Raw genomic sequence first — 9,259 nt, 5'->3', positions numbered from 1 at the left:
TTTGCTTGAGGTTGTTGCTTGAGGTTGTTGCTTGTGCTATGGCTGATCCCTGTCCTCTCCTGGGCTATGTGTAAACTATAGGCAGTTTTGCTAAATCCACAACTTGCTCTGGCCGCTAGACACCAGGAGAGCCACTCCCCCAAGACCTTGGACAACTGAGCCCCTTCTGAAGTATGGCCCCATGGGTTTCAATGATGTCATTGGGAGAAGGTGGTTTCAAAAAGCACTCACACCGCCTAATACATTCTCGACAAGAAACACCTTGTGCCTTGAGGCATTCCATGGGGCTGGAAATTGGGGGAGAGAGCTACAAACACCAAGAGCCCATAATTGCATTGGCCGGGAATCGAACCCGGGCCTCCCGCGTGGCAGGCGAGAATTCTACCACTGAACCACCAATGCTCCACGCCGGGCCAGGCGCCACCACCCTCGCTCAGCTGGCCTAGGAGAGTCCAGCTCTCGCCCACGCTTGACTTGGGATTCGCTTGTCGAAATCCATGAGGATGGCCAGCGACAAGAGCAGAGTGGCGCAGCGGAAGCGTGCTGGGCCCATAACCCAGAGGTCGATGGATCGAAACCATCCTCTGCTACGTTGCCTTTTCCTATGCCAATCGATATTTGCTTGCGGGCCCAAAGGCCTTTCTTTCGCACACAAAGAGAAGTTGAACCTGATTCAGGTGATTCAACGAGTCCAAAGCTCTCAGCGTAAGCATGGCACTGGCACCTTTCCCCCTAATGGAATATTGTCTCTTGGCCATGGAAGCCTGGTCGTGCTTTCTTTAATTGATTGCTTTTGTCCAATACTGCCTACGTGACTTTGGCTGAAGCCACAGATGCCACCACAAAAACGTGGCAATGCCTTGGCACATGTTATGAGGAGCACTCCGGCTTCCCATGTTGCTCACGGCGCTCGGTTCCAAGCTTCAACATCAAACACAAAAGCAAGGTGCCTCCCGTGAAACCAGGAAAGCTGCGTTTGGAGAATGCGGGCATCGATCCCGCTACCTCTCGCATGCAAAGCGAGCGCTCTGCCACTTGAGCTAATCCCCCTTTGCTCGAGTGTGTTGCTTGCGCTATGGCTGATCCCTGTCCTCTCCTGGGCTATGTGTAAAATATAGTCAGTTTTGCGAAATCCACAACCTGCTCTGGCCGCTAGACACCAGGAGAGCCACCCGCTTTCCTAGCGTAGAAGGTTTTCACCCCCCTTTTTTTTCCCTCCTACGACCTTTGACAACTGAGCCCCTTCAGAGGTATGGCCCCATGGGTTTCAATGATGTAATTGGGAGAAGGCTGGTTTCAAAAAGCACTCACACCGCCTAGTACATTCTCGACAAGAAACACCTTGTGCCTTGATGCACTCCACGGGGCTGGAAATTGGGGGAGAGCGCTGCAAACACAAAGAGCCCATAATTGCATTGGCCGGGAATCGAACCCGGGCCTCCCGCGTGGCAGGCGAGAATTCTACCACTGAACCACCAATGCTCCACGCCGGGCCACTTGCCACCACCCTCGCTCAGCTGGTCTAGGAGAGTCCAGCTCTCGCCCACGCTTGACTTGGGATTCGCTGGTCGAAAATCAATGGAAACGCCTAGTCGTCTACATTGTGACTTTGCCACATGGACCCACTCCCCGTGGGAATCGCTGGCAAACTACATCCACATGTGGTTGTTGAGGTTGGTCAGCGACAAGAGCAGAGTGGCGCAGCGGAAGCGTGCTGGGCCCATAACCCAGAGGTCGATGGATCGAAACCATCCTCTGCTACGTTGCCTTTTCCTATGCCAATCGATATTTGCTTGCGTGCGGGCCCAAAGGCCTTTCTTTCGCACACAAAGAGAAGTTGAACCTGATTCAGGTGATTCAACGAGTCCAAAGCTCTCAGCGTAAGCATGGCACTGGCACCTTTTGCGCTAATGAAATATTGTCTCTTGGCCATGGAGGCCTGCTCGTGCTTTGTTTACTAGATTGCTTTTGTCCAACACTGCCTACGTGACTTTGGCTGAAGCCACAGTTGCCACCACAAAAACGTGGCAACGCCTTGGCACGCGTTATGAGGAGGACTCCGGCTTCCCATGTTGCTCACGGCGCTCGGTTCCAAGCTTCAACATCAAACACAAAAGCAAGGTGTCTCCTGGCAAATCAGGAAAGCTGCATTTGGAGAATGCGGGCATCGATCCCGCTACCTCTCGCATGCTAAGCGAGCGCTCTACCATTTGAGCTAATCCCCCTTTGCTTGAGGTTGTTGCTTGTGCTATGGCTGATCCCTGTCCTCTCCTGGGCTATGTGTAAACTATAGGCAGTTTTGCTAAATCAACAACTTGCTCTGGCCGCTAGACACCAGGAGAGCCACTCCCCCAAGACCTTGGACAACTGAGCCCCTTCTGAAGTATGGCCCCATGGGTTTCAATGATGTCATTGGGAGAAGGTGGTTTCAAAAAGCACTCACACCGCCTAATACATTCTCGACAAGAAACACCTTGTGCCTTGAGGCATTCCATGGGGCTGGAAATTGGGGGAGAGAGCTACAAACACCAAGAGCCCATAATTGCATTGGCCGGGAATCGAACCCGGGCCTCCCGCGTGGCAGGCGAGAATTCTACCACTGAACCACCAATGCTCCACGCCGGGCCAGGCGCCACCACCCTCGCTCAGCTGGCCTAGGAGAGTCCAGCTCTCGCCCACGCTTGACTTGGGATTCGCTTGTCGAAATCCATGAGGATGGCCAGCGACAAGAGCAGAGTGGCGCAGCGGAAGCGTGCTGGGCCCATAACCCAGAGGTCGATGGATCGAAACCATCCTCTGCTACGTTGCCTTTTCCTATGCCAATCGATATTTGCTTGCGGGCCCAAAGGCCTTTCTTTCGCACACAAAGAGAAGTTGAACCTGATTCAGGTGATTCAACGAGTCCAAAGCTCTCAGCGTAAGCATGGCACTGGCACCTTTCCCCCTAATGGAATATTGTCTCTTGGCCATGGAAGCCTGGTCGTGCTTTCTTTAATTGATTGCTTTTGTCCAATACTGCCTACGTGACTTTGGCTGAAGCCACAGATGCCACCACAAAAACGTGGCAATGCCTTGGCACATGTTATGAGGAGCACTCCGGCTTCCCATGTTGCTCACGGCGCTCGGTTCCAAGCTTCAACATCAAACACAAAAGCAAGGTGCCTCCCGTGAAACCAGGAAAGCTGCGTTTGGAGAATGCGGGCATCGATCCCGCTACCTCTCGCATGCAAAGCGAGCGCTCTGCCACTTGAGCTAATCCCCCTTTGCTCGAGTGTGTTGCTTGCGCTATGGCTGATCCCTGTCCTCTCCTGGGCTATGTGTAAAATATAGTCAGTTTTGCGAAATCCACAACCTGCTCTGGCCGCTAGACACCAGGAGAGCCACCCGCTTTCCTAGCGTAGAAGGTTTGCACCCCCCTTTTTTTTCCCTCCTACGACCTTTGACAACTGAGCCCCTTCAGAGGTATGGCCCCATGGGTTTCAATGATGTAATTGGGAGAAGGCTGGTTTCAAAAAGCACTCACACCGCCTAGTACATTCTCGACAAGAAACACCTTGTGCCTTGATGCACTCCACGGGGCTGGAAATTGGGGGAGAGCGCTGCAAACACAAAGAGCCCATAATTGCATTGGCCGGGAATCGAACCCGGGCCTCCCGCGTGGCAGGCGAGAATTCTACCACTGAACCACCAATGCTCCACGCCGGGCCACTTGCCACCACCCTCGCTCAGCTGGTCTAGGAGTGTCCAGCTCTCGCCCACGCTTGACTTGGGATTCGCTGGTCGAAAATCAATGGAAACGCCTAGTCGTCTACATTGTGACTTTGCCACATGGACCCACTCCCCGTGGGAATCGCTGGCAAACTACATCCACATGTGGTTGTTGAGGTTGGTCAGCGACAAGAGCAGAGTGGCGCAGCGGAAGCGTGCTGGGCCCATAACCCAGAGGTCGATGGATCAAAACCATCCTCTGCTACGTTGCCCTTTCCTATGCCAATCGATATTTGCTTGCGTGCGGGCCCAAAGGCCTTTCTTTCGCACACAAAGAGAAGTTGAACCTGATTCAGGTGATTCAACGAGTCCAAAGCTCTCAGCGTAAGCATGGCACTGGCACCTTTTGCGCTAATGAAATATTGTCTCTTGGCCATGGAGGCCTGCTCGTGCTTTGTTTACTAGATTGCTTTTGTCCAACACTGCCTACGTGACTTTGGCTGAAGCCACAGTTGCCACCACAAAAACGTGGCAACGCCTTGGCACGCGTTATGAGGAGGACTCCGGCTTCCCATGTTGCTCACGGCGCTCGGTTCCAAGCTTCAACATCAAACACAAAAGCAAGGTGTCTCCTGGCAAATCAGGAAAGCTGCATTTGGAGAATGCGGGCATCGATCCCGCTACCTCTCGCATGCTAAGCGAGCGCTCTACCATTTGAGCTAATCCCCCTTTCCTTGAGGTTGTTGCTTGAGGTTGTTGCTTGTGCTATGGCTGATCCCTGTCCTCTCCTGGGCTATGTGTAAACTATAGGCAGTTTTGCTAAATCCACAACTTGCTCTGGCCGCTAGACACCAGGAGAGCCACTCCCCCAAGACCTTGGACAACTGAGCCCCTTCTGAAGTATGGCCCCATGGGTTTCAATGATGTCATTGGGAGAAGGTGGTTTCAAAAAGCACTCACACCGCCTAATACATTCTCGACAAGAAACACCTTGTGCCTTGAGGCATTCCATGGGGCTGGAAATTGGGGGAGAGAGCTACAAACACCAAGAGCCCATAATTGCATTGGCCGGGAATCGAACCCGGGCCTCCCGCGTGGCAGGCGAGAATTCTACCACTGAACCACCAATGCTCCACACCGGGCCAGGCGCCACCACCCTCGCTCAGCTGGCCTAGGAGAGTCCAGCTCTCGCCCACGCTTGACTTGGGATTCGCTTGTCGAAATCCATGAGGATGGCCAGCGACAAGAGCAGAGTGGCGCAGCGGAAGCGTGCTGGGCCCATAACCCAGAGGTCGATGGATCGAAACCATCCTCTGCTACGTTGCCTTTTCCTATGCCAATCGATATTTGCTTGCGGGCCCAAAGGCCTTTCTTTCGCACACAAAGAGAAGTTGAACCTGATTCAGGTGATTCAACGAGTCCAAAGCTCTCAGCGTAAGCATGGCACTGGCACCTTTCCCCCTAATGGAATATTGTCTCTTGGCCATGGAAGCCTGGTCGTGCTTTCTTTAATTGATTGCTTTTGTCCAATACTGCCTACGTGACTTTGGCTGAAGCCACAGATGCCACCACAAAAACGTGGCAATGCCTTGGCACATGTTATGAGGAGCACTCCGGCTTCCCATGTTGCTCACGGCGCTCGGTTCCAAGCTTCAACATCAAACACAAAAGCAAGGTGCCTCCCGTGAAACCAGGAAAGCTGCGTTTGGAGAATGCGGGCATCGATCCCGCTACCTCTCGCATGCAAAGCGAGCGCTCTGCCACTTGAGCTAATCCCCCTTTGCTCGAGTGTGTTGCTTGCGCTATGGCTGATCCCTGTCCTCTCCTGGGCTATGTGTAAAATATAGTCAGTTTTGCGAAATCCACAACCTGCTCTGGCCGCTAGACACCAGGAGAGCCACCCGCTTTCCTAGCGTAGAAGGTTTGCACCCCCCTTTTTTTTCCCTCCTACGACCTTTGACAACTGAGCCCCTTCAGAGGTATGGCCCCATGGGTTTCAATGATGTAATTGGGAGAAGGCTGGTTTCAAAAAGCACTCACACCGCCTAGTACATTCTCGACAAGAAACACCTTGTGCCTTGATGCACTCCACGGGGCTGGAAATTGGGGGAGAGCGCTGCAAACACAAAGAGCCCATAATTGCATTGGCCGGGAATCGAACCCGGGCCTCCCGCGTGGCAGGCGAGAATTCTACCACTGAACCACCAATGCTCCACGCCGGGCCACTTGCCACCACCCTCGCTCAGCTGGTCTAGGAGAGTCCAGCTCTCGCCCACGCTTGACTTGGGATTCGCTGGTCGAAAATCAATGGAAACGCCTAGTCGTCTACATTGTGACTTTGCCACATGGACCCACTCCCCGTGGGAATCGCTGGCAAACTACATCCACATGTGGTTGTTGAGGTTGGTCAGCGACAAGAGCAGAGTGGCGCAGCGGAAGCGTGCTGGGCCCATAACCCAGAGGTCGATGGATCGAAACCATCCTCTGCTACGTTGCCTTTTTCTATGCCAATCGATATTTGCTTGCGTGCGGGCCCAAAGGCCTTTCTTTCGCACACAAAGAGAAGTTGAACCTGATTCAGGTGATTCAACGAGTCCAAAGCTCTCAGCGTAAGCATGGCACTGGCACCTTTTGCGCTAATGAAATATTGTCTCTTGGCCATGGAGGCCTGCTCGTGCTTTGTTTACTAGATTGCTTTTGTCCAACACTGCCTACGTGACTTTGGCTGAAGCCACAGTTGCCACCACAAAAACGTGGCAACGCCTTGGCACGCGTTATGAGGAGGACTCCGGCTTCCCATGTTGCTCACGGCGCTCGGTTCCAAGCTTCAACATCAAACACAAAAGCAAGGTGTCTCCTGGCAAATCAGGAAAGCTGCATTTGGAGAATGCGGGCATCGATCCCGCTACCTCTCGCATGCTAAGCGAGCGCTCTACCATTTGAGCTAATCCCCCTTTGCTTGAGGTTGTTGCTTGAGGTTGTTGCTTGTGCTATGGCTGATCCCTGTCCTCTCCTGGGCTATGTGTAAACTATGGGCAGTTTTGCTAAATCCACAACTTGCTCTGGCCGCTAGACACCAGGAGAGCCACTCCCCCAAGACCTTGGACAACTGAGCCCCTTCTGAAGTATGGCCCCATGGGTTTCAATGATGTCATTGGGAGAAGGTGGTTTCAAAAAGCACTCACACCGCCTAATACATTCTCGACAAGAAACACCTTGTGCCTTGAGGCATTCCATGGGGCTGGAAATTGGGGGAGAGAGCTACAAACACCAAGAGCCCATAATTGCATTGGCCGGGAATCGAACCCGGGCCTCCCGCGTGGCAGGCGAGAATTCTACCACTGAACCACCAATGCTCCACGCCGGGCCAGGCGCCACCACCCTCGCTCAGCTGGCCTAGGAGAGTCCAGCTCTCGCCCACGCTTGACTTGGGATTCGCTTGTCGAAATCCATGAGGATGGTCAGCGACAAGAGCAGAGTGGCGCAGCGGAAGCGTGCTGGGCCCATAACCCAGAGGTCGATGGATCGAAACCATCCTCTGCTACGTTGCCTTTTCCTATGCCAATCGATATTTGCTTGCGGGCCCAAAGGCCTTTCTTTCGCACACAAAGAGAAGTTGAACCTGATTCAGGTGATTCAACGAGTCCAAAGCTCTCAGCGTAAGCATGGCACTGGCACCTTTCCCCCTAATGGAATATTGTCTCTTGGCCATGGAAGCCTGGTCGTGCTTTCTTTAATTGATTGCTTTTGTCCAATACTGCCTACGTGACTTTGGCTGAAGCCACAGATGCCACCACAAAAACGTGGCAATGCCTTGGCACATGTTATGAGGAGCACTCCGGCTTCCCATGTTGCTCACAGCGCTCGGTTCCAAGCTTCAACATCAAACACAAAAGCAAGGTGCCTCCCGTGAAACCAGGAAAGCTGCGTTTGGAGAATGCGGGCATCGATCCCGCTACCTCTCGCATGCAAAGCGAGCGCTCTGCCACTTGAGCTAATCCCCCTTTGCTCGAGTGTGTTGCTTGCGCTATGGCTGATCCCTGTCCTCTCCTGGGCTATGTGTAAAATATAGTCAGTTTTGCGAAATCCACAACCTGCTCTGGCCGCTAGACACCAGGAGAGCCACCCGCTTTCCTAGCGTAGAAGGTTTGCACCCCCCTTTTTTTTCCCTCCTACGACCTTTGACAACTGAGCCCCTTCAGAGGTATGGCCCCATGGGTTTCAATGATGTAATTGGGAGAAGGCTGGTTTCAAAAAGCACTCACACCGCCTAGTACATTCTCGACAAGAAACACCTTGTGCCTTGATGCACTCCACGGGGCTGGAAATTGGGGGAGAGCGCTGCAAACACAAAGAGCCCATAATTGCATTGGCCGGGAATCGAACCCGGGCCTCCCGCGTGGCAGGCGAGAATTCTACCACTGAACCACCAATGCTCCACGCCGGGCCACTTGCCACCACCCTCGCTCAGCTGGTCTAGGAGAGTCCAGCTCTCGCCCACGCTTGACTTGGGATTCGCTGGTCGAAAATCAATGGAAACGCCTAGTCGTCTACATTGTGACTTTGCCACATGGACCCACTCCCCGTGGGAATCGCTGGCAAACTACATCCACATGTGGTTGTTGAGGTTGGTCAGCGACAAGAGCAGAGTGGCGCAGCGGAAGCGTGCTGGGCCCATAACCCAGAGGTCGATGGATCGAAACCATCCTCTGCTACGTTGCCTTTTTCTATGCCAATCGATATTTGCTTGCGTGCGGGCCCAAAGGCCTTTCTTTCGCACACAAAGAGAAGTTGAACCTGATTCAGGTGATTCAACGAGTCCAAAGCTCTCAGCGTAAGCATGGCACTGGCACCTTTTGCGCTAATGAAATATTGTCTCTTGGCCATGGAGGCCTGCTCGTGCTTTGTTTACTAGATTGCTTTTGTCCAACACTGCCTACGTGACTTTGGCTGAAGCCACAGTTGCCACCACAAAAACGTGGCAACGCCTTGGCACGCGTTATGAGGAGGACTCCGGCTTCCCATGTTGCTCACGGCGCTCGGTTCCAAGCTTCAACATCAAACACAAAAGCAAGGTGTCTCCTGGCAAATCAGGAAAGCTGCATTTGGAGAATGCGGGCATCGATCCCGCTACCTCTCGCATGCTAAGCGAGCGCTCTACCATTTGAGCTAATCCCCCTTTGCTTGAGGTTGTTGCTTGTGCTATGGCTGATCCCTGTCCTCTCCTGGGCTATGTGTAAACTATAGGCAGTTTTGCTAAATCCACAACTTGCTCTGGCCGCTAGACACCAGGAGAGCCACTCCCCCAAGACCTTGGACAACTGAGCCCCTTCTGAAGTATGGCCCCATGGGTTTCAATGATGTCATTGGGAGAAGGTGGTTTCAAAAAGCACTCACACCGCCTAATACATTCTCGACAAGAAACACCTTGTGCCTTGAGGCATTCCATGGGGCTGGAAATTGGGGGAGAGAGCTACAAACACCAAGAGCCCATAATTGCATTGGCCGGGAATCGAACCCGGGCCTCCCGCGTGGCAGGCGAGAATTCTAC

At 53.2% G+C, this 9,259-nt stretch overlaps 2 non-coding genes across 2 annotated transcripts; both read right to left on the bottom strand.

Annotated features, from left to right (window-relative positions):
• Nucleotides 1-2,152: 2,152 nt before the first annotated feature.
• On the bottom strand, nucleotides 2,153-2,225 carry TRNAA-AGC (transfer RNA alanine (anticodon AGC)). Its single transcript has one exon. It is a non-coding gene; the product is annotated as a tRNA-Ala (tRNA).
• Nucleotides 2,226-4,364: 2,139 nt separating this feature from the next.
• On the bottom strand, nucleotides 4,365-4,437 carry TRNAA-AGC (transfer RNA alanine (anticodon AGC)). The gene has a single exon. It is a non-coding gene; the product is annotated as a tRNA-Ala (tRNA).
• Between the last annotated feature and the right edge of the window lie 4,822 nt (nucleotides 4,438-9,259).

Source organism: Lithobates pipiens, unplaced genomic scaffold (genome assembly GCF_037356315.1).
Source record: "Lithobates pipiens isolate NorthernLeopardFrog02 unplaced genomic scaffold, aLitPip1_a1.2 Scaffold_18, whole genome shotgun sequence".
Lineage (NCBI taxonomy): Eukaryota > Metazoa > Chordata > Amphibia > Anura > Ranidae > Lithobates > Lithobates pipiens.
The sequence above is the reverse complement of the archived record's forward strand: the minus strand, read 5'-3'. Positions and strand labels throughout refer to the sequence as shown.